The sequence below is a fragment of the Sorex fumeus genome, unplaced genomic scaffold (genome assembly GCF_029834395.1).
Source record: "Sorex fumeus unplaced genomic scaffold, SorFum_2.1 ptg000032l, whole genome shotgun sequence".
In the NCBI taxonomy this organism is placed as follows: domain Eukaryota; kingdom Metazoa; phylum Chordata; class Mammalia; order Eulipotyphla; family Soricidae; genus Sorex; species Sorex fumeus.
In genome coordinates, this window is record NW_026606089.1 from 2,527,776 (window position 1) to 2,554,238 (window position 26,463).

Here is a 26,463-nt window from a genome sequence, read left to right on the forward strand (position 1 = left end):
GCACCAAATAAAGGATGTTTGGAGGATCCTCCCAGGAGTGGAGATTCATGTCGAAAGTAGAGTATGGACTGAACATGTTTGCCACTCAATGCCTCTTTTGCAGACCACAACACACAAAAGGAGAGAGAGAACACAGGGGATAGCCCTGCCACAGAGACGGGGGGGATGGGGGGATGGGGGTGGGGGGATAGTATCCATGGTGGTGGAAAATGGGCACTGGTGGAGGGATGGGTATCTGATCATTGTATAAACGAAACCCAAGCACAAAAAATTGTAAATCTACAACTGTAAAAAGAAAAAAGAAAGAAACAAAAAAAAGAATGTAAAAAAAGAAAGAAAAGAAAATGTTGGGTTGTATGTCTTAACCACCAATGCCAACACTACTGTAAGTATGGAACCCAAATTACAATAGTTAAACATCAAAACGTGTTTTTCAAGGAAATCGGTGGGAATGCAGGGAGAAATGGGTCATTTGTTGGTGGAGGGATGCAGACACTGGTGGTGTGATTAGAATTGGAATATTGTATGACAAAACTCCATTATAAATGTCTTTGAAAATCAAAATTGCCTAAATTTTAAAAAAAGAGATGTCAACTTACGTCTATATTTCAAGAAATCTTGTCTTAGCAAACTTTGGCAGGGAGACCATAGTTGGTAGTGAGAGGGAGAAAGAAAGCGAGAGTTTACAGCTGGGAAGAGAAGCCTGGATATCATGGAAGAGATGAAAGCTGATCTTAGAAGATTTGGAGCCATCAGAGTTTAGAGAGTTAAATGGTGAGAACATTGCAGTTTAGGTAGTTAAATAGAGAGATTGGTTTCAGTCATCAGCAGTGTATACATAGAGAGAGTTCAAAGACCTCACTGATATTCAGGCTATATTAACTAACAAGGGAAGCGTTTTATTTTTTCCTGATGCACTATGTAAGTACGATATATTGCCAGGAAGAATGATAAGAAGTTGGTTCTCTTTTTCACAGATTAATAAATTAGCGATGAAAACTTTTGTACAAAGGAATCTATCATCTTGTCCTGTTGCTCTGTTTTCTTGTCATCATTCCATTCTCCCCCATGACCCTACCTAACCAGGGCTCTCCATATTTCTCAGCAGTGTCACCACATAGCCTCAGAGCTGCGTTAACTGCCAGTAGCTCACAGCTCTCATGTTTTACCCATACCCAGGCCAGAGCCATCCTTCTGAAACCAAGGATATTTGCTGAAGGCCTGTTCTTCCTTGAATTGGCAGTCATGGTTTACCTCTTCTTAATCACTGTGTTTACAAATTTAGATGAAAGTCACTATTCTAGTGACAGGGATTTTCCAAACTAAGGAAAGCATAAACATTTCCCTTTCCCCCAAGAATTTGGGGCTAGTTCTTATCTATCCTCTGCTAATAATTTGTGATAATGAGGAAACAGAACTGAAGTCAAAACAGGGACATTTGTCATTTTGGTGCCATGACTAATCAGTCTTAGTATAATTAAATATTTCTAGGGAAAAAAAGCAGAAGAAAAGGAGTTGGTTGCTATCAAAGAATGCCAAATCTCTGCTAAGACATTTTTTTAAAATAAAATTGTGACTATGCACTGTACATTATTGCCACTCAATGCCTCTTTTGCAAGCCACAACACCCAAGAAGAGAGATAGAACAAAAGGGAATTCCCTGCCACAGAGGCAGTGTGGGATGGGGGGATAGGTGTGAGAGGGATACTCGAATCCATGGTGGTGGGAAATGGGCACTGGCAGAGGGATGGGCAATTTCTCATTGTATAATCAAAACCCAAGAACAAAAATTTGTAAATGTACAACTGCACCTCATGGTATTTCACTAATAAAAATTTTTAAAAAATAAAATAAAATAAAATTTGTTTTGTCTGCCAGAGATCAGCAGATGGGAACCTGAGTGAAGGCAAAAGATTAAATTGGTTGACTTTTATTTATCATTGAGTATATTAATTTGATTTTGGAGTCAATTTATATGACAGATCATCAAGACACAGAAATTGTCAGCACTTCTCAAGTTTAAAAGTATAGTGATACACCATATCTCTATCTCACATTCTTTTTATTTCTGATAGTTTGACACAAAAGATACGTCGAAGTTATAGATAAATGTAAATTATTTAAATACTTTTTGATTATTTAAAATTACATTATAGAATTACATTACAGAGTTTCATAAATTTTTGGATTATGCAGAATCAACGTGCATGTATCATATTACACTCACTACTGAAAGGCCTACTCTGCCATTCACCATTGTTCAGTTTTTCCACTTTTATTACACCTTTCTATCTGGTAACTAAATATTCTTATAGTTCTACAGTTTGTTTTTATTGCTTCGAAAAGATCAAAATTATGCCATTTTCAACATTGGATGAAACTAGAGGATATCATGCATGTAAAGTTAGCCTTAAGGAAAGGAACAGATACAGAGAGATTTTTCTCATATCTGGGATGTAAGGACACACAGCAAGGTAGCAACAAAGGTTCAAGGGCAATGTAAGGGGAGGACTGATCCACACAATTGAGTCAGGAGATTGGGAGTGAGGGATTCTGGGGGTTTGGGGGAGAGGGGGGGTTTAGTTTTTAAAAGGATGAGGAGTGTCATGTTGGAATTATGTGTATGAGAAACCATTATTAATTGAATTATAAATCATAGAATATAAATATTGTTTTAGACGTTCGTCTGTCTCATTTTATTCTTTTAATTTGCTTTCTACATATGCCACTTATAAATGTACTTGTATGATGCCTATCTTTCTCTGCTTGGTTTATGTCACTAAACATAATATCCTCATGTTATCCATTTTTATACAAGTAATAAGAAGATTTCATTTCATACAACTGATTAGTATTCCATTGCCTTACCACCTTTCATTTTCAAAATTTGTGGTTTAAAAGATACAAATGTTGGTTTTAACAAGGCTCTGGTGTCTTAACAGATGTGATAAATGCCAGGTTGTTCACTCTATGGCTTAGAGGCCAGCTGCACTCTCTAGGGGTAAAGGCAGAGCAGATAGAGAAGGGAGCACCAAATAAATGGTGCTGGGAAGATCTGACCAGGATGGGAGATGCCTGCTGAAAGTAGTTTATGGACTGAACATGATTGCCACCCAATGTTTTTTCTGCAGAACACAGCACCCAAAAGGAGAGATAGAACAAAAGGGAGTGCCCTACCAAAGAGGCAGGGTGGGATGGGGGATGGGGGCTGGGAGGAATATGGGGATTGGTGGGAGTGGAGATTGGGCACTGGTGGTGGGATGGGTACTCAATCATTGTATAACTGAAACCCATGCACAACAACTTGTAAGTCTACAACTGTACCTCATGGTGTTTCACTAATAAAACAAAACAAGACAAAAAATTAAAAATAAAAGTAAATTGCTCTTGTGTTTATAAGTCATTTCACTAGTCATTTACTAGTCATTAAGAGTCATGGACATATCTCTCTATTATGACTACCTAATGTGAGTAGCTTGAATGGTAGTTTTCACTTTAGGTACCAGAGGGTTGCCTTAGACAAACACTGAAATGCTATACACATTTTATTTATTCTAATATATTTTTCACAAATTTAAGTGATGCATCATAGTTAATTGGTTGATAATAAATGTTATGAAGTTTGAGATGCTGTGAAATGTGGTTGTTTTGGGGAGGGGCTGGGGGTTGAAGATGGCATGGGAAAGAGTGGGAAGTTATAGAGAGGACAAAGGGGGAATAGACAAGACTCTGAGAAAGAGAAATTTGGTCCAGGGTTATAAAGGCCATAAGAGGAGTAATTGCATGGGCCTGGTGAAGAGTGGGGTAGGGTCAGAGGAAGAGTATAGCTGATAGGGCATTTGCTCTGCAAGCAAGAAGGACCCAGTTCAATTCTTGCAATCTTTTATGGTCCCCAGAGACCCTCCAAATGTGAAACTTGTGCGCAGAGCCAGGAGTAAGTCTAGAGCACAGTCAAGTATGCCCCATCCTGGGTGTCCTCCAAAAAAAAAAATGGGAGAAATGGCACGGTCTGGGGGTTTGGATTAAAAGAACAAGGTTTACACATCAAGGTTCAGTCCTCCTGAACCTTGTTTTTATTGCCTATGGGTATTATTTTTACACTTGATCACTTGACATCCCCTTACTCATTAATTTGCACGGGCGGGCACCAGTAACATCTCCATTCGTTCCTCTTGGTTGCTAGTGTAGCCCAATGGCGTCTGCTCACTCCAGAAACACAAAGAGCCTCAAACCATCGTTCAGGGTCTTGATAAATAAGTCTGACCATCTCATATATGGGCGACCACATGATCTTTTGACTTCCCATGCAATCCAGTTGGTAATGACTCTAGTTCAGTGGTCATCTCCAAATCGCATTACATGTCCAGCCCATATGATTTTCAAAGCCTTAGCAAACGGGACAGTCTCCCTGATTCTCCATCACCGACCAACGACTGAACTTTGGATTCCTTCCCTCACTTGAGTCAATCCTGATAGTCTAAGCATAGCTCTTTGGTTCCTCTTTCCTTTTTCTTTTTCTTTTTTTTCTTTGCTTTTGGGTCACACCCGGCGATGCACAGGGGGTTGCTCCTGGATCAGGCACTCAGAAATTACTCCTAGCTGTGCTCAGGGGATCATATGGGATGCTGGGAATCGAACCCAGTTTGGCTGTGTGCAAGGCAAATTCCCACTGTGCTATTGCTCCAGCCCCTCAATACCTCTTTCGGAGACCCAAATAGCGTTCTCACCCTCTTTTCAAAGGGACCACGTCTCTAATGTATAGTTAAGGCAGAAAAAATAGTAGAGTCGAAGAGATGTGCCCGGAGCTGGAGGTTCTTCATGCTCTTAGCTATTTCTTTGACACTCTTGACGGCATTCCAAGCTGTTCTCTTTCTCTTGCACAACTCAGGTGCCAGGTCGTTTGTCATGTTGAGTTCCCGACCTAGGTACAAATAACTGCTGCATTCAGAGATGTTCTTTTATTTGAGAGTGAATGGAATGTCAGGAACGAGTTCCTTTCTCATGAACATTGTCTTCGTGGGATTCAGCTGCAGTCCGACTTTCCACACTTACAGACAAAGTCGGCCAGAATTTCTACCACTTGGCTAATATTTGGTATTATGAGAACGATGTCATCAGCGAAGTGGAGGTGGTGTAGTTGCCAATCTTCTTTCTTCACTCCCGTTCCTTCCCATTCTAGTCATCTCATGATGTATGTGAGTTTGAACGACCTGTTTGGCTAGGGCTTCGATGACTGCTTCCATCTCAACAGAATCAAAGGCCTTCTTTAAATCAGTAAATGTTAGACAGTGTGGCATCTTGAACTCCTGAGAAACCTCAAGGAGCTCGGTTACTGTGTGGATATGGTCGATCATGCTTATTCCTTTTCAGACTCCGGTTTGTCTCATGGTTGTCCTTCATCTAGTGTTCTACCAATCCTCTTCTGGATAACTCGAGTGAACAGCTTGTAGAGGATGGACTATAGGAAGATTGTGCAATAGTTGCCAAAGTCATGGATGTCTCCCGTCTTGTACAGTAGAACAGTCCTGCTGGTTTTCCATTGGGTCAGAAACTTGCATTGAGACAAGTAGCGTGTGAAGAGCCGAGCCAGTGTATGGATGAGTACTGATGGCAGATTCTTCAGGTGTTTTGATCTTACCTTGTGTGGGATGGTTGCTGTTCGCTTCTTTACTGATGAAATGTCCTGTCAGATTTCGGAAGGGAGAAAGTTGGAACCACATATCCATCCTGTGGAATTTGGTATGTGGGCAGGTGGACATGGGTATTGAAGAGATCTGAGTAGAAGTCATGGAAATATTCTCCATTACCCTCATGGAAGATGTGATAGCTCCATCAGGACTTCGGAGGGCAGTCATCTTGGTCTTGTAGTTGGCGAAGGACAGGCGGGTGTTATGACTACTTTTCTCGGCTTCTGCTGCATCAGCCAGCACTGCTGCTCTTCTCTCTTTGGGGTCTTCCTTTATTGCTTCTCTGCACTGCTTTGCGATCTTGAACATTAGCTTAGGGTTGCCTGAGGCTCCTGCCAAGCCACATTGGCAAAGGAGCGCAAGAGTTTCTGAAGCAAGGCATCTTTTTGTGGATTTCGCTCTTTCGACGTTCCTTGCACAATCATGGAGGTTCTGAACCAGTCGATCGTATTTTTCATCAATGTTGAAGATGCCATCAATGATGGCATCTTCCCATGTTGCCACAGTTGTGCCAAAGAGCTCCCAGTTGGTGGTCGTTCTGGGAGTTTTCTTCTTAAACTTTGCAGCCCTTTCTCCCCACTCTGTGAAGTAGAATTTTGCACTACCGAGCTGCTGCCATGCTCCAGGCCTCTTTCCGGACTGGTTGGGCCAACTCTCATGCGTGAGTGAAGCCCCACAGAACTACATAAAGTGGAACTTTGTGTCCTTGGACTCCAGGCTCAATGGACCCGGAAACAGAGATCCTCTGCCTGCTTCCACCAATCTACGGTGACCCAGGGATCACACCCAAAAGACCCAACCTGCCAGAGCCAGATAAATACCTCATTGGCCGACCTCTACTACCTCCACTACCCAGCCGCTGCCACGCTCCAGGCGCCTTTCCAGACCACGTGGGCACTTTGCAGCCAAGTGAAGCATCATAAGACACTTCATACCCATTTTTCATTATTGCTAAACCATATTTGATGGGGTTTAAATACGGTTTGAACCATAGGAACACCTGCAAGAGTGGTTAGAGACTTCCCTAAAAGCCTCTATCCCTCTCAGAGAGCCAGGCAAGCTACTGACAGTATCACACCTGCACAACAGAGTTTGGCAAGCTATTTGTGGCATATTCAACATGCCACATACGCAAATACAATGGGTCTAATTCCCCTGACCCTGAAAGAGCCCCCAATACAGCAGCGTTAAGAAGAATGAGCAAGTAGAGGCTGATAATATCGCAGCGCTTAAGTAGACTGCCAAAACGAAGGACTAAAACAACTGTCTGTACTTTCAACGCACTTACACTCACACTAGAAGCATCCATCAAGGACCTGATAGTGCAAGTGTGGAAGATCAAGCACGACATCATTGGTCTGACTGAGAGTAGAAGGCATTGATCACATACATGCCATTTTCAACCCTGGAGAAGGAGTGTTCCTCGGAACATGAAACCAAAGAGGTGGTGGTGTCGATGACCTTGTCAACACAAACTTGGCCTGGAGTATTGACTCATTCAAATGCCTAACATCCTGAATCCAATGATCGTTCTTGAATAGATGTCTACTACTCCTGGCAGCTTCTATTTGCGTTGTCTATGCAACAACATCCAATTACGATGAAGAAGAAATTGAGAAGTTCTACATGGAGCTAGAGAAGTTCTATAAAGAAGACCACACCTTCTACAAGATCATTGTCAGTGGTTTTAATGCAACCATAGGACTGAAAAGATCAAACAAAGAAGTCCACATTGGAACCCATGGCCTAGAATGGAACGAACGGGTGAAAGACTGACTTCATCATGTCGACCAAGTCTATCCAGGATAACTAACAGGTCCAGAAGGCCTAATCTAAACGTTGGACATGGGAGTCTCTTGGTGGACAGTTCCCCAACAAAATTGGCCACATTATATTCTGTCAATGGTTTTGTCGGACCAATGTCGCTGTCGTTCTAAAATTCCAACAGGATTGAACCAGCATTTCCATCGTGCTGAACATGATATTTGAAAAAATATAGAGGGTCTAGATATTTTTCTCTCTTTTCACAGAGGATTTGCCTGTCTTTTGTAAGGCAGCAGAGTAAGAGGGCATCTTAGCCCCACCAGAGAGTGACAGGCCTAGATGCAGGAAGCATCTTCACCACACGGTTAGGGCTCACTCTTTCGAAGGGTACAGCTATGCTGGAACTTCATCTTAAAACTGGGAGTAGTTCCCAGGGTATCTCCCTTTGGGAGGACCTCATATTTGATTTTTTTTTTGTTTCCAGAATTCCCAAAACTCACCTCTCCCAGATTCCTTGTACCTGCAGCACGGAGATAACTCACCTATTGAGGTTATTGCATCAAGGCGATTCACACCCCAGTTTTTGCTGGAATCTTGATCACTTGGTCTCTAATGGAATTGGTAGAGCCCACATCCTATTTATGTCTACAAATCCCCTTCCCACCAGATTGAGGAGACACCCACTGGCTTCTCTGTCTCTTCCTGTTGAAGATCAGCACTCATGACCTGAAGTAGCAGCTGAAGAAAGTATATCTAACTCAGTAGATGTTTCTACTCACTAAGAACTTACCTCTCAAATGTTGCTATTTTTAGTTGCTTGCTTCTGCCATCAAATATTTTATTATTAGGTCCAGAGGGATAGTGTAGTGTGTAGGGAGCTTGTCTTGCACATGAGAAAACCCAGGTTCAAAACCTGGTTCCACAGAGGGTCCTCTGACCTTCCAGGAGTGATATCTGAATGCAAAACCTTGGTAAGCCCTGAGTACCATCATGTGATCTAGCCCCCAAAAGAAGTCATTATTAATTGCTCCATTTATTCTAGTTGCTCTCAGTAAAAAAGTAGTTCTATAACAAGGTGTCTCAAGATTGCCAGATGCTGAAGTTTATACCTATAAGGATGTGTCCTTAGCAATGAGTATAAAACAAGGCAGATTTGGATGGAATCAAGGGATGAGGAAATTTAGAGCAGCAAAAAGAAAAGATAGAAGAGGTGGATTATAAAATCTAAGCTGCCTAAGAAAGGGGTGAAGACTCGATGTGCCCCAGAGGGGGCAGGTGAGACCCCCTCCCCGCCTTCAAGCGACCCTGCCCCAGCAGCCAAAAACCTATAGCACCCATCCTCCGCCATGCTCATGGCTGCTCTCTGCATGCCTGGGCTGAGCATCACCATGAGCATGGCGCTGGCTGGGTTCTGGAGATTTTAGGCTGGTAAGAAGGTGTAATTGTGGTGGGATTGGTGTTTGGATATTAAATGTAATAAATATTGTGAACTCAAGAAGAAAATACCCAACTAAATCAAAAAATGGGGCGAGGAAATGAACAGAAAGTTTCGCAAAGAAAAATTCCGAATGGCTAAAATGCACATGAGAAAATGCTCTACATCACTAATCATCAGAGAGATGCAGATCAAAACAACAATGAGATATCATTTCATACCACAGAGTCTGGCCCACATCCACAAGAACAAAAGCAACCGGTGCTGGCGCAGATGTGGCGAGAAAGGGACACTCCTTCACTGCTGGTGGGAATGCTGACTGGTCCAACCCTTTTGGAAAACAGTATGGATGATTCTCAAAAAATTAGAATTTGATCTGCCATTTGACCCAGCAATACCACTCCTGGTAATATATCTCAGAGAGGCAAAATGTATAGTCGAAGTGACATCTGCACTTGTTTGTTCAGTGCAACACTCTTTACAATAGCCAGAATCTGGATAAAACCTGAGTGTCCGAGAACAGATGACTGGTTAAAGAAACCTTGGTACATTGACACAATGGAGTACTATGTAGTGGTTAGAAAAGATGAAGTCATGAAATTTACATACCAGTGGTACTACATGGAAAGTATCATGTTAAGTGAAAAGAGTCAGAAAGAGCGGGATAGACATAGAAAGATTTCATTCATCTGGGGATCAGAAAGCAACAAATTGGGAGACTAACACCCAGGAGTGGCTGATATTAGTACCAGGAATTTTGCTCCATGACTTGGAGGCCACGTGCTAGGGGACAAGGAAGCTCAGATAAAGAAGAGAGCACCAAATAAACCAAATAAAGGGTGTTGGGAGTATCCTCCCAGGGTGGGAGAAGCATGCTGAAAGTAGAATATATACCAAACATGATTGCCACTCAATGCCACTCTTGCAAACCACAGGACCCTAAAGGAGAGAGAGAGAACAAGGGGGAATGCCCTGCCACAGAGGCAGGGTGGGAAGGGGGAGATGGGGTTGGGAGGGATGCTGGGACCTGTGGTGGTGGAGGATGGGCGCTTGTGGAGGGATGGGTACCTGATCATTGTATAATTGAAACCCGAGGACAAAAATTTGTAAGTCTATAACTGTACCTCATAGTGTTTCACTAATAAAAAAATTTTTAAAAATATAAAAAAGTAAATAAATATTGTGAACTACTTTTCTGGGGGGTTTTGGCCTCCAGGGTTCTCCTGGGGTAAGGCGGGAAACTCAAAGTGCCCCCTTCCAGTTTGCACTGGTGAAGATCTTGGATATTAACCCTTTATCAGAAAACATTTCTGAAAATTTTTTTCCCTTTCGGTAGGGTCTTTTAACTAGGACTCAGGATTAATTTTTTTCTTTTTTTTTGAAATTTTTATAATTGGAACAATAGCATAGTGGGTAGGGTGTTTGCCTTTTACATGGCCAACCTTGGTTCTATTCCTCCAGCCCTTTCGGAGACCCGGCAAGCTACTGAGAGTATTTCACCCACACACAAAGTCTGGAAAACTACCTGTGATGTATTCGATATGCCAAAAACAGAAACAACAAGTCTCACAATGGAGACATTAGTGGTGCCTGCTTGAGCAAGTCAATGACCAACGGGAGGACAGTGACAGCGACAGTGACTTTATCAAATAATAAAATTTTAAAAAGAGAGGGGTGAATATTGAAGAATATTTAAAAATACAAAGGCCAGCCTATTATGAGTCACTAATGGTTAGGATGGGCTGGAGCAATAGCACAGCGGGTAGGGCGTTTGCCTTGCAAGCAGCCAACACTGCCAACCTGAGTTCAATTCCTCTGCCTCTCTCGGAGAACCTGGCAAGCTACCAAGAGTACCTCGCCCTCATGGCAAAGCCTGGAAAGCTACCCGTGACACAGAGGCAGGGTGGGATGGGGGTATGGGGTGTGGGATGGATACTGTTAACCATGGTGGTGGGAAATGGGCACTGAATGGGTATTTGATCATTGTATAATTGAAACCAAAGCACAAAAATTTGTAAGTCTACAACTGTACATCATGGTGTCTCACTAATTGAAATTTAAAAATAAAAAATAAAGAAAATTGGAACATAAAGTAAAAATAAAACAAGAGAAAGATCTAACAATAGCAAAGAGGACTATAGTAGTCAAAAAGTTGAAAAACAGGCACATTGGCAAGTATTTTTAAATAAGCATCCAGGAGACAATATAGCATTGTTCGTGAACAAATCTACTCTATGGATTCACCTCATCCTTGAAATGGAAAAGGACAATTTGTTAGTTACAAATTTGCAAATAAGATATATATCATCTATTTTTTGCTATGTTTCTATGCTTTACCAAGTATTATTCTAATTTTTAAATTTACTTTACTGATTAAAACTGTATTTGCCTGCATTAAACTTTTTAATTAAATGTTTTATTAGAAATGATTTTTAATTATTAAAAAGTTTTATTACGTGTCATTTTTAAAAAGAAACATATAGGCTATAGAGCTAGTGAAGTATGTAGAGGGTGTTTACCTTGTATGCACCTAACCTGAGTTCAATCCCAGGAACCCTGAGACTGCCAGGAGTGATCTCTGGATACAGAGTAAGAAGTGAGCCAGGAGCACATCTGGGTGCAATACCCTCCCCTCAAAAAAAGGAAGAAAAGAAAAGAAAAACATATAACTGATTCTTGAATAACATAGAGGTTAAGAGTGCTAGCTCCTATATAAGTGTTGAAAACCCCCAAATTTAATGGAGAGTCTGCTATTGACCAAGAGGATGGTTTTTTAACAGTATTTAATTACATTGTCTACAAGTAGTGATATGTGTGGTCTGTAAATGTGTAAATTTTGATACATTCAAAAATTTACAATGGATTTTATAATAGACTTTATAATACATTTGTATTTCATGGTAATAAGTGATAAATTATATTTCTGTTTTTTGCGGGGTATTTGGGCCATAGTATGTGGTGCTTGGGACTTCAGACTCTGTGCTCAAGGGACATTCCTGGTGGTGCCAGCCATTAATTTCTGTTGACTGTGTGCATGGTAAGTGCTTTAACCCCTATACTAAGTCTGGGGTCCAATCAAATCAATTATCTACATATATTTTATACGTGCATGGCATACTTTTTCTTAGATTTTTTGATATTTCTAGGATATATTGATCATCTTTAATTATTTCACATCAATACCAATGTCCAAATATTTTCAAAATATAATTATTGAAAAAAATCATATAGAAGTCCAAATTTGTATTGTTCATGGGATAACTATATTAAGAAGAAAATAGAACCACAAAATACATACAAGTAAAATGAAGGTACATTTCTTTGAAGTCTTTCAATTATGTATTTATATTAGTATATATACAAGTATAATTTTTAAATAATCAATTGCAGTTACTATAAAATGTTTATTGATATTTTATAATTGTAATGCTGCGGGGAATTTGCTGCTAAGATGACTTTGATGTGAACGTTTATATCTATTTGTCTACTTTTCTGATTGTTTACTTAAGACCAATTCTTAAACGTAACTTACTTATGACCGGATATGTAGCTCGGGACAAAAGAACTTGGCTTGCAAGTATGAAATTTTTGTTTTTATACTTTGCGCTCTAGAAACAAAAGCAAAATCATTAACTGTGGTTGGAAATATGCCTCGGTGGTAAAATATTTGCCTCACATTTCTGAGGTTATGCGTTTGATCCCTGAATTTCCATATACACACACAAAAGCTAACTTGCAAAAAAGTCTCACACTGGAGATGTTACTGGACCCTCTCGAGAAAATCGATGAGCAACAGGAGTATAGTGACAGTAACAGTGACTTAAAGAACATTAAACTGCTTTAAATTCTGTATTGCCTAACTATTATACAGATTTAATTCTCAATAAAATAACTTGAAAAGGTCTATTTTCTAACATCTTTGCTAGGAAAAGATATTACCTGAGCTTTCAATATTTGTAATTTGGGGGGAAATTTTAATTTCTCATTTTAATTTGTGCTCTTTGTCTACTAGTGAGCTTGAAAATTGCTCTTGTGTGGTACTACATGAAAATAGTATGCTAAGCGAAATGAGTCAGAAAGAGAGGGACAGACATAGAAAGACCACATTCATCTGGTTAACATAAAGTAACAAAATAAGAGACTAACACCCAAGAATAGCTGTGATAAATATACAGGTTGTTCACTCCATGGCTTAGAGGCCAGCTGCACTCTCTAGGGGTAAAGGCAGCGCAGATAGAGAAGGGAGCACCCAATAAAGGGTGTTGGGAAGATCTGCCCAGGATGGGAAATGCCTGCTGAAAGTAGTCTATGGAACAAACAGGATTGCCACCCAATGTCTCTTCTGCAGACCACAGCACCCAAAAGGAGAGATAGAACAAAAGGGTGTGCCCTACCAAAGAGTCAGGGTGGGATGGGGGATGGGGGTGGGAGGGATACTGCAATTGGTAGGAGTGGAGAATGGGCACTGGAGGTGGGATGGGTACTCGATCACTGTATAACTGAAACCCAAGCACAACAAGTTTAATTCTACAACTGTACCTCATGGTGTTTCACTAATAAAACAAAACAAAAAAAAAATTAAGAAAAAAGAAAATTGCTCTTGTGTTTACTAGTCATTTACACTTTTTTCAATACAGATTATATGATCATGGTTTATGCTTTTTTTTATTTTTATTTTAAGTTTGATAGTTAAATACTGATTTATTTCACAGCACTAATTTATTAAAAACATTCATCCTTGGCCTATCATATTAATTGCCAGTATTTGTTGGTTTTGCTTGTTTTTTGATCACTTAATTTGTTTTTTATCCCTTTTTTTCAGATAGTAAAATTTTGACACAAATGAGCATATGATTTTCTTTATCTCCTACAGTTTTAAACTGAGAACAAATGTTTGTTTTGTATAAATAAGATACCTTTGCATTTACTATTTCTTCTCATTTTATTTACATTTTAACACATCTCGATTCATCTAAAACTTATCCTAGTAAGTGTTGTCATTGAAAGAAACCATCATTTTTTTCAATCATAGCATTGTAGCACTGTCCTCCTGCTGTTCATCCATTTGCTTGAGCAGGAACCAGTAACATCTTACACAAAATTGTGAGACTTGTTGTCACTGGTTTTGGCCTATCGATTACGTCATGGGTAGCTTGCCAGGCTTTTGCTATGTGGATGAGATACTCTGGGTAGCTTGCCGGGCATTGAAATCGGAATCAGGGTTGGCCTCCTGCAAGGCAAATGCCCTACCCGTTGTGCTGTAAACGTTATATAAAATATACTAGTAATACCGAGTGCTGTTTCTTTAACAGTGCAATAAAAATGATTATTTAGTAATTTTCTTGATTTATTAATGAAATATATAAGCACTGGAATATAATGGGAGTATTTTTCTAACACAGGCATCTGTTATAACTGTCTTGTAGGATTCCATCTCCCTAGCCTGCTTCATTCTTCCTCTCTCTCTATCCAATCTGGTCTTTTTCTTGGGAATCTGACATCCTGATTGGCTAGCCTCTACCTTTCAACTGCCTATTTTATGACATCATTCTCCCACCAAACCAACCACCAACTGGTAGAATCTTGGGGTTCCCATGCAGTTGTTTGTAAACAAATTTGAAACATCATGGTAAGTGACCAGTGACCAATGACCAATCACCAGTGAGCAGTCATCTGTACTGAACAATTGTGGTCTTAAGCTGCTTCAGTGTTCAGAGGTAATCTCGTACCATCTCCATTACTCGTCTACCTTTCATCGGTATTTTCTCCTCTCTCAGCATGTCAGGTAAAGAATATTACTTTTCAAAGCTTTTCATTAGATTTATCATCCCTAAACTTAGCAGCCAAGTAAAAACATCATGTAGTAATGAAAGAAAATATTCAAGTAGAATTTTATAAGCCACATTTTAGTTTGACTTTGACATTTGATGTGTTATTTTAGATATTGGCTTTCTTTTTCTCACATACAAAGTGTTTTTTCTTGTTGATTACATTATATTTTAGACATACTTACGAGCGCAAATACATGTATATATGTAAATGAGTGTTGAAACTGTGTTTCTTTTTCCTTTGCATAGTGAATTTTACATGATGTCTATTGAAAAAAAGTAAAACAGAGATTTTTTTTTACAGACTCAGAAAATAGAAACAGAAAATAGAAAATAGAAACCAATATGATATGAGGGGGAATAAAATAGGAAAGAAAGAAAGAAAGAAAGAAAGAAAGAAAGAAAGAAAGAAAGAAAGAAAGAATATGGATGGTGATTATCAAGGAATGGGAAAAAGTTTGGACAGAATATTGAAGACAACCAAAGATTTAAAATAAAAAACAAAGAATATATATTAAATATGCTGAGATAAACACACTGAGAGCAATTCAAAGCAATTTACTTCAATAAATTCCAGGACTAGAATGTATACTCTTTTTTGAGTAGGGTACCAGAGGGAAAACCAGTTTATCAGAAGGCCATCCTTGGTGGCTTTTTTCCCTTATTATATCTTAGAATATAGTACCTGGTACTTGACAATTTGGAATATAAACATGCTTCAGAAATGATGCTTCCCATAAATAGCTAATAGTGGTTATCTAGGGGGGGTGGAAGAAACAGAATCTTCAATGGTTTTATTACGTTCTGGTTTTTAAGTACATGGATGCGCTGCCATTTAAATAAAAAATAAATGGTATATTCTATCTTGAATCAGGATATTTGATTCATTTGTGTGGTTAGTAGGTTCCTGGTTAAAGCTGCTTGTCATCTTTACAAATATTATTTTACGTGATTTTGTTTCCTAACATGAGAGTATTTGGAAAATAGTCAATTTCTGTTTTTAGATCCTAAGAGGAAATAGAAAAATCAAGTCTCATATGTCTAATTACACATTTTTGTCCTATTTGCGAATTCTGAGTTTTCCTATACTAAAGATATTTTATTGGATTTTGGTGCTTATTCATTAAACATTGAGAAGAACGTTTTCCTGGTTGATAAAGATAATTCTAATCCTGGGGGTGAAAGCAAATTTACAATATTTTGTGATCATTTTTAAATGGTCTTTTCTGTTTCTTGTGTGATCAACTGAAATCCTATGCTATGTTTATCACGTGTTGTTTGCTTGTTAATATTCAGAGCTATTGATGAGATTAATTTTTTGTACTTACGAAGTTTCTTTCTGTATTTTACTCATTTGAAACATTTCTTGTCTATGAAATACAATCACGTTTATTCCTATTTTCTTTTTTTATGTAGTTACTGGTAAATCTTTTCTCTTTAATGGACTCGTAAAGTGTGCACTCAAAAATCACCTACTATTCAATTTTTTGGCTAGCAGTTTTTTCTAAAATAGAATAATGTCTTCATATTGCATATATGGAACAATTTATTAATAACCTTATTGGCCTGTTTTATTTGGTTTTGTTACGGACCACATCCACCATTATTCAGGGCTTACTCTTGGGTTTGCTCTCAATAACTTACTATACTATGCTGCTTGCTACATAGCCCAAATTTCATTAATATCTATATACATGTTTTTCAGTTCTGTGATACATATTTTTCACGATGTTTTCTTTACACTTACTCCTATGTAAATCATATGAAATAGAAAAATTATATTCAAGTATGCATTATTATTCTTAGAGTTATTAGTAACTACATTGTAGATAAACAACTTAAGACACCGAATGTAAATAAAGTTTTCCTTCCAAAAATATTTCTTGGGAAAAACTCAAGTAGTCATTTTTGAAGTGGATTAAAACTCAGGGTAACCTTCAATGCATCAACAAGATTAAGTCGTATGTGAACCATAAGTAACAGATACTCATTGTACAAATCAAATGGAAACCTGATGATTGCAATGGTAATAGTTGTAAAGACTCCAATGCCTATATTAATGTAAGGTATCTTCCTTCTGGTTTCTGGCCTTGTAGTGATCATGCAGAGTCCTGGCAAGAAGTCCACATGCTTTAGGTTGCCTAACCTGGAAATTCTTAAGGGCCAGAGAGAGAAAGTACTGGAGGGGATAAGTCACTTGCCTTGTACACAGCCAATCAAGTTGAATCTCTGTCACGGCATACACTCTACTGAATGTTCTAAGGGGTCACTCCAGAGTGTAGAGCCAGGAAGAGCCCAAGATCACTGTCAGTTATTGGTCCAAACTCTACACCACCCCACGACCAATAAAATTATTGGAATATAGGAAATCTCTTTGCCATCTCTGGGTCTCAGGTTTCTTCTTGTCCAGAGAATGTTTCCCATTATCTTAGACTTCCTAGTTTGAAAAAGCTTCCATTCTAGGAAATAGCATAGGACTCAATAGGAGAGCAAGCTACAGGCATTTCTAGGGTAAGGAGAAACTATCTTTAAGCAAGAAATCCAGGTTTAGATAAGACCCACTGGTTCTTCTATAGTTCTGTGTTCACAATGGGAGCACGATACCAAATACACAAAGTGCCAAAATGTTCCAGGCTTTGAATAACCCTAAGTTGTTGGAATTTGGGAAACTCAGTTGACTGGTCGTACTAGAAGCATCTCAATGGCTTAAATTTTAAGTTAATATTGTTGCTCTCAGCGTTGAAGGAGATTATTAGTCTCACAGATTTTTTTCATCACCCTCTTGGTTCTTACAGAAAGTTATCAAAATCTATCTGTATTTGGAACTGCACATACTCTGCAGTTTTCCCTTCTCGTGGTGAATGATACAGCTTCCCTAACAGGAAGTGTTTGCAACTACTCCAGAGTATCTGTTCCAGTGGGTAGTTCTGCTTGGCTCCTGCCCTCATCCTCTGGCACCTGTTTCCAACCACTGATGGGTAGTGCCTAGCTTTACCAACATTTCAGCACAACAGTTCTATCTGGAGTGTTTCACCAGAGTCATATATCCACCTCAGCTGCTTCCTTCCAAATTGTTTTGGAATGTGATATTGCAGGAAGTGCTGAAGAGAAATCTTCCATGGAAGATTTTTCTGTGACTGTCCTTGACCAAGACTCTGCTGTCTCTTCCATGTCTATGTCAGCTTGCTATGAGAAAATCCTAGATACCAACAACATGGTGTCTGTGTACCCATCACTTTCTGCCAGTCTTGTTGAGAGAACACCATCTCAGGTTCCACATCAGAGTCAAAGCCTGTCACTTCCATTCCAGGAAGGAAGCCAGGTGTATTACTATCATCAAGGCACTCTGGGAACTCTCCTTTCTGGCCTGCAGTCCTATGACTCCATGTCATACACAGGACAAAAGGGCTCTGCCCCCCAAACTTACAGCAACTCATCGCGAGAAATAGTTACGGTTCTGAAGGAGGTTCAGCCCCCAAATAACCAAACACCAGCCTCCTTTTCTGGAATCGACTTCTCTCTGTCTGCTCAACCCAACACAGAATCGAGTTATCAAGGTAGGTAAAACTAAGAGAAGGGAAAAAAATTCAAAAATTGGGGTCAAAAAAGAGGAAAACTGTCCATAGACAGGTGGTATTTAAGTTAAATACACTGAGATTATTAAGTTTATGAAATGAACTTGAAAGAAATCAGTTCATGTTTAATCCTCTCACTCTTTTTACAGCATGTTATTTTCACACTCAACGTAAGAGCTCCTAAAGGAGATTGGAAGATATGATAGTATAATGGACATCTAGGTTTCATGTAATGAAACTTCGGGAGCACACAAAAGAATACCACATTTTTCCCTAGTTTTTCCATTTGTTAAAAATTTTTATAAGTGATACATCATGAGGTACAGTCGTAGACTTACAAATTTTTCTGCTTATGTTTCAGTTATACAATGTTCAAGTACCCATTCCTCCACCAGTGCCCATTCTCCACCATGACGGATCCCAGTTTCCCTCCCATCTCCAATACCCACCATCCTACCCAGCCTCTGTGGTAGGGAATGCAACATTTTTCACTGTTCTAGTTCAGCAGTCCTCCAAAATAACCACACTAAAATAAAATACATGTCTTAAACAAATATTTTTGTATGTTCTCGAGACATTTCATAACTCTTATTGTGATAGTAACACTTTAACTTTCCCTTCCATGAATGAGCAACAAGGTTCTGAATACACTTGGGTTTCAGTTCTCCTGTCTCAAGTCATCAAACCTAGAATCTGTACTTCAGCACAAATTTCATGATAAAGTGGTGCTTCATTCTAACTCCTATTCCATGATATCAACTTCCTATTATATTTTCAAGAAAGCAAATGAATTGAGACTAGACTACCTTACAATGCTAAGCTCTGGATCGATAGCACAGTGGTAGGGCGTTTGCCTTGCACGCAGCCAACATGGCTGACCCAAGTTCGATTCCTCCACCCCTCTCAGAGAGCCCAGCAAGCTACCGAAAGTATCTCGCCCGCACAGCAAAGCCTGGCAAACTCCCCGTAATGTATTTGATATACCAAACACAGTATTGAACTTAATAGTTTAAAAATATCTATTTTTTTTAAAAGCTTTTGTTTGGATCAGGTTGAATCTGGGTCATAGCCCGTACTGCTCAGGGAATATTCATGGGTCTGTGCTACGGATCACTGCTGAATTTGCTTAGGAGAACATACGTGATACTAAAGATCAAACTGAGGTCAGCTGTGCACAGGGCCAGTGCCTTACGAAATGTACTATCACTCTGTCCTAGGTCTCTTATTTTCAAGTGCAATATATACAGAAACTCTTTCAAATACAAAGAAAACCAAAAATCAACAACACCACATGGCAAACAGTAAGAACTACAACATTTACCTCCACTTCTAGCACAGGGCCTTGTCCATTATCCTTAGAATAGCCAGTAACAATGCCTTGCCTATTTCTGGTAGGTGCACTGTCGTGGAGAACTGATCCACGAAATTGAGTCAGGGATTGGGAGGAGGGATTTGGGGGGTTTGGTAGAGAGGAAGAGGTTAATTTTTGAGAGAATGAGTAGTGTTATGTTGGAATTATGTTTATAAGAAACCATTATTAATCGAATTATAAATAATAGAATATAAATAATGTTTTAGACGTTTGTCTGTCTCATTTTATTCTTTTAATTTGTTTTCTCTATATGTCACATATGCATGAACTTGTATGATGCCTATCTTTCTATGCCTGATTTATGTCACTAAACATAATACACTCATGTTATCAATTTTTCTACAAATAATAAAATTTCACATCAAACAACTGAGTAGTATTTCATTGCTTTACCACCTTTCATTCTCAAAATTTGCGGTTTAAAAGAAACAAATATTGGTTTTAACAAAGCTCTGGTTTTTAAAATTTTTAGTTCAATGAAGCAAAATAGATTTTTCGAACAACACTTAGAAACTTGTGACAGAGTTGTAGTGTGAAAAGTAATATATGTTCAAGAGAGAAGACTCATTTAATAAAGCAAGCAAAGAGAGACATAGAGAAAGGAAGCACGGTATTTCCTCAAGGGAGAACACAAGCTTGAGAACCAAGCCGACTCTAGTAGTTTAGGAATAAGAACTTGGAGTGGTATGAACTTAACTTGTGTACTTTAGGGGAGAACCTGAGTGAAACTATTAGAAGCAGTTTCAGGAGCATCATAGACTGGAGTCTGCAATTGGAGTGAGGAGGGTAGAGAGTTCTTTTGGAAGATCTGGACTTTGGAGAATAGTAATATTATACCATTAATGATAGTAGCTTTCCGTGGGATTCCAAAAAAATTTTAAACTGTGTTGTCAGAAATGATAAAATTCTTCGGTATTTGGATTTCCTGTGGAAACTACTGGAAAGTTGAGTTTATGCTCTGGTTGCCTCCGCCTGAAACAAGGTCAACAATTCATGAATGAAAAATTGCAAGTTACAAGGATCAAGGATTCTGATCCCATTGGAAAACTAGCTTTTGGGTGTACAGTTTTTACTGATGGCCTGATGTAGATTGTGATCCAGGAATATGTAACAGAAAGGAGGTAGTGAAAGGTATCCTCAGAAGTTGAAGCCTCTGAGAAAGAATTCATTTATGCCAACATATGGGTTATCAATGCTTGCTCATGGCTGCTACCATTATAACATGCCATTCAATGGTTCTGTGGTTTCAATTTACTGTGTCAATGTAAAGATGAAGTTTCTAAATGGAAGGTAAAAATCTGAGGCCCTCAAGATGATGAATCATGGGGAGGGGGGAGCTAGAGCAATAGTACAGCAGGTAGGGCATTTGCCTTGCACACGGCCTACCCAGGTTAGATTCCCAGCATCCTGTATGGTCCCCCCAAGCACCGTGAGGAGTAATTCCTGACTGCAGAGCCAGGAGTAACCCCTGTGCATCGCCAGGTGTGACCCATAAATGCAAAAAAAAAAGATGATTCCTTACCTTTAGATACTTTGATGTCAAGTAGAAACAGTCAGAAAGCTCCCCAGAAAATGCTTCTCCAGGGTCGAAAACATCATCACCTGTAGCGTGAGAGCATACAGAAAATAAGGTGTCCATTTTATGTCAAGTTAACGCAAGTCAGACATGATCTTGGAAAGTTTGTCAAATGAGAGCATGGATATAGGAAGAATAAGGTGCCAGCTGAATCTTAGAGGTAAAATATACAAAGGTCAACAAGTAGGAGGTACAGTGGCGACCAGGTCTACTAAGAAAAGCATTTTTTAAAAAAGAAAATGCAATGAAACATCAAATAAGACCTTTTTAAATATTTAAGAACAGGGATATAACTCAGTGATAGAACATTTACCTTCCATTGTATGATGATCTGCGTTTGATCCTTAGCACTGCAAAGAGAATTATTTTTAATTTTCAATTTCTTTCTTGCTTGCTTGCTTGTTTGCTGGTTTTTTTTTGGGTCTCACCTGGCAAAGTATAGGGGTTATTGTTAGCTTTTAAGAAAAGTTATAATTTTACATTTTTACCTGTGGTTTAAAAGGAAATCTAAAATATTTTAGAGTAAATATATGTGAAGAAGAATAAAAGTCACAGGAATTATTTAGTATACTTAATGATACAGCAGTCAGAATTTTGAGGTTAATTTTATGGGTATTGCATAAATAATTTTTCTCCATTATGTGGGCTGTCTTTTTATCATGGTCACCATTTTTTCTGAGTTGCAGAAATTTCTTAGTTTAATGTAGTCTCATTTGTTTATCTTCACTTCCTCTTCCTTGGTCAATGGTGTTTCATTCTAGAAGTTTCCCTTAGCTTTAATGTCATGGAAGGATCTTCCCACATTTTTCTCCATATATCTTAAGAAATCAGGTATTATATTGAGGTCTTTAATTCATTTGATCTGACTTTGTTCCTGGCACTATAAATAGGTCTGACTTCATCTTTTTTGCATGTTACTGTCCAGTTTGCCCAGCACCAGTTGCTGAAGAGACTTCCTTGCTCAACTTCATAGTTCTTGAGCCTTTATGAATGATTAGGTAATAATAATCTGAGGGTCAGCGTCAGGATATTTGACGACATTCCATTGATCTGAGTCCTGTCTTTATCTGAATACCATGCTTTTTTGATTACTACGACTTTGTCCTAGGATTTGAAGTTGGGGAATGTGATCCCATCTTCTTTTTCCAAAGATTGGTTTAGCTATTCATGGGAGTTTATTGTTGTTTATGAATTTCAAGAATTTTTAATCTGTTTCTTTGAAAAATGTTATTGGTATACTTATATGAAGTGCATTGAATCTTAATAGCGCTTTGGGGTGTATTGCTATTTTGACAGTGTTAATCCTCTCAATCCATGAGCATGGGATGTGATTCCATTTCCTCATATCCTCTTTTATTTCTTGAAGTGGTGTTTTGTAGGGTTTTTTTTTTTGGTATAGATCCTTAACCTTCTTAGCTGTTTCTAATATACTTGATTTCCTGATGTATTATTGTGAATGGGATTGTTCTTCTCCTATCTCTTTTTTCTCTTTCATTATTAGTATACCGGAAAGCCATGGACTAATGGATATTGATTTAGCAAATAGTAAAAGCTTGAGTTTTTCCTTTTTTATCTGGAGGCCCTTGATATCTTTTTCTTACCAAATCATATGGCAAGTACTTCAAGTACTATGTTGAATAGGAGTGGTGAGAGTGGGTAACTTGGTTTGTGCCTGATTGTATTTTGGGATTCTAGCTCATTGATTTCTGACCCAAGCCTTTAGTTTTTCCCCGTTGAGAATAATGCTTGCTGTGGGTTTGTGATAGTTTGCTTTGACTATATTGAGGAAAGTACTTTCAACTCCCATTTTGTTGAGAGTTTTTCATCATGAATGGGTGCTGGATCTCATCAAATGCTTTACCTACATCTATTGATATGATCATATGACTTTTATCTTTATTTTATTGAGATGGTGTATTCTGTTGATTGACTTGAGAATGTTAAGTCATCCTTGCATCCCAAGATAAACCTACTTGGTCTTAGTGTGTGATCATTTGTTGAGTTTCTGGATTTTCTTTGCTGTTATTTTCTTAAGGATCTTTGCATCTGTATTTATCAAGGAAATATCTGTAATTATCTTTTTTTTTTGTGGTTTCTCTGTCTGATCTGAGTATCAGGATGAACTTTGCCTCATAGAAACTGTTTGGTAGTATTTTTGTTTCTTCAATTTCCTGGAAAATCTTAAAAAATGTTGGCATCAGGTCCTCTTTAAAGGTTTGAAATATTTCATTAGTGAATCCATTTGGGCCTGGGCTCCTGTTTTAGGGGATGTTTTTTATTATCATTTCAATTTGCTTGGTAGTGATAAAGGTAAAAGGTAAAGGCCCTCCCTTTGTTCATCGATTTGCTCGAGCGGGCCCAGTAACATCTCCATTGGAGACTTTTTTGTTACTGTGTTTGGCATATCAAATACGTCACGGGGAGCTTGCCAGGCTCTGCCCTGCGGAAGAGATACTCTCTCCGTAGCTTGCCGGGCTCTCCGAGAGGGGCGGAGGAATCGAATTCGGGTCGGTCATGTTGGCTGCGTGCAAGGCAAACACCCTACCGCTGTGCTATCATATTCAAAATCTTCTTGGTTCAGCCTTGGGAGGTAATTGGAATCCAGTAATTTATCCATTTATTCAAGATTCTCTCATTTCCTGCTGTAAAGATTCTCAAAATAATCGCTGATGATCCTCTGGATTTCTGTAGTTTCTATTATGATGTCCCCCTTTGCATTTCTGATTCGTTTATTAGGATTCGTTCTCTTTGTTTATTTGTGAGTCTTGCTTATGGTTTATTGATCTTATTTATTTTCTCAAAGAACCATGTCTTGCTTTTTGTTGGTCTTCTGGATTGTATTTTGGGATTCTAGCTCATTGATTTTTGCTCCAGGGTTTATTATTTCCTTCCTCCTGCCTAGCTTGGACTCCTTTAATTGGTCATTTTCCAAAATCTTGAACTGTAAGTTATTTTTGTAGGCCCTTTCTTTCTTCCTGATGAATTTCGCAGAGCTAAAAACGTTCCTCTTAACACTGCTTTTGCTGTGTCCCACAAGTTCTGGTAGCTCCTCAATCTCATTTGTTTCTGGAATCTTTTTATTTCCTCTTTGATTTCTATTCTAAGTCAATGGTTGTTCACTACTTCCCTCAAATAAAATATTTTCTTGCTGAGTTTTTGTCTGTTTAATATATTGAGAAGTGAGAAAGTACTTTCAAATCTCCATCTAGTATTGTGTTGCTATCAATGTTTTTCTTTAAGTCTGTTAGAATTTGTTTTTACATATTTTGCTGGTCTGTCATTAGGAGCATATACATTGAGGAGGGTGAGTTTTTTCTGATGTACAGATACCATGATCATTAAGAAATGACCTACACTGTCTCTTATAACCTTTAGCCTGAAGTCCATGTGGTCTGATACTAGTATGGCCACTCCAGATATTTGGAGGTGTTCTTTTCTCGAAGAATTGTTTCCCAGCCTTTGAATTTGAGCCCATGTTTTCTTTGATTATTCAGATGTGTTTCTTGCAGGCAGCAGAATGTTGGGTTCAGTTTTCTAATTCATCCTGCTATCCTCTGCCTTTGAATTGCTGCATTTAGTCCATTGATATTGAGAGAGATCATTGTGATGGGGATTTGTGCTAACTTTATGTCGAAATTTGGAGTACTTGTGGGGCTTGTCTTAGATTAATGTAGCCCTGTTAATTCTTCTTGCAACAAAAATGTGGAACACTTTACAAGTTTGCATGTCATCTCTGTTCAAGGACCATGCTAATCTCTGTATCATTTCAATTTTAGTACATGTGTTGCCAAACTGAGTATAAGAGTTGTTTTTTTCCCTATTTTTCTCTTCTGATTTCTTTGAGTGTTGTCCTTACTCACTCCTATGGCAGACGGTGATTCCTAATCAAGGTAGGTATTTCAAAGCAGCTTGAAGCTATAGATTTAGAACCTTAATGTCCCAGAAGAAAAAGTATGGTTTTTACCATATTCTCTTTTACCATACCCAGGGCGTCAGCTGTGCAAATTATTTCTTTTGGAAGATGGTGAATCAGTCTTGTTTAATGCCCTTCCCTGAAACCTTCATTAAGACCATTAAAATAGAGCCTTTTGCTGTTCTCACCTCGGTCCCGTGTACATCTCCAGAAAAAGGTGGATGGCGTTGTCTGCACTTTGACCACCTTGAATGTAAGTAGGATTTTTCTCCTGAAGGAAGAGGTGAGAAGCATATTGATGATTTAATTCCACCTTATTACAAGTTCAACTTGAATGGAAGGTGAGATTCATGAGGCTCCTGCAAAGGACAGAAAAAAGGGTCTCAGTGAAGTTTAATGGCCAACAAACATTAACAAAACAGATGTCTCAAAGTAACCTGTGTGCATCTTCGTGTGTATAGTGAGTTTTTTATCTACTCATAGTGATTCTCAGTCATTCCACATGGGCAAAGCACACCTGTAATTAAAAATCGAGTTCTCTGAGCAGAGGGGGTTTTCTTAGGTCATTGAAGAAGTGTATAATAATTTATTGCTAAGCACATACAGCAGTTTGAATGATGTGTACTTTTCGATCTAAAATTAATTCCAAATATGTCTAAAACGACAGTCTCCTGATCCCGCATCTGGCTTTCCTCACTGAGGGCCCTTGGCCCTTTGTGGTGAGGTTCCCTCACCACCCCAAGCAGAGCTCCGGCAGCTGCAGATCTCTGCAACCAGCCATAGGTACGCTTTAGACCACTCTCCCCAAGCTTGAAGGAACCTCATGCATGAAGGAACTGGCAGAGGATCCCAGGTGTGCGGGACCCTGGGCGGAGACATCCAAGGCTGCTCGGATCAAGACTGGGACTCCTCATCCAGATCCCTCATCTTCCAGTAGCTAAGTGTTACAACGCCGAACTGCCCTTGGAGCCATGTAGTCCCATGAATGGCCAAGATCCAGAGAATGGATCTTGTTGATAATTCAACAACTCTTTTTGTCCAGTTCTCTTTCTCGGAGAACCTGGCAGGTTACCGAGAGTATCTTGCCCACATGGCAGAGTCTGGCAAGCTCCCCGTGGTGAATTCTACATGCCAAAACCCACTAACAATAATGGATCTCATTTCCCTGACCGTGAAAGAGCCTCCAATGTGGCACTTGCTAAAATCTCAGGGCTAGGACGAATGGAGATGTTACTGGTGCCTGCTCATGGAAATCATTCTCTACCACCAATGAACCCAGTATTCCTCCCAACATGCCCCCCACCCTGCTTCTG

General features: G+C 39.0%; 1 pseudogene; it reads right to left on the minus strand.

The window, feature by feature from the left end:
• Positions 1-24,933: 24,933 nt before the first annotated feature.
• On the minus strand, positions 24,934-25,030 carry LOC130025949 (uncharacterized; annotated as a pseudogene).
• Positions 25,031-26,463: the final 1,433 nt, after the last annotated feature.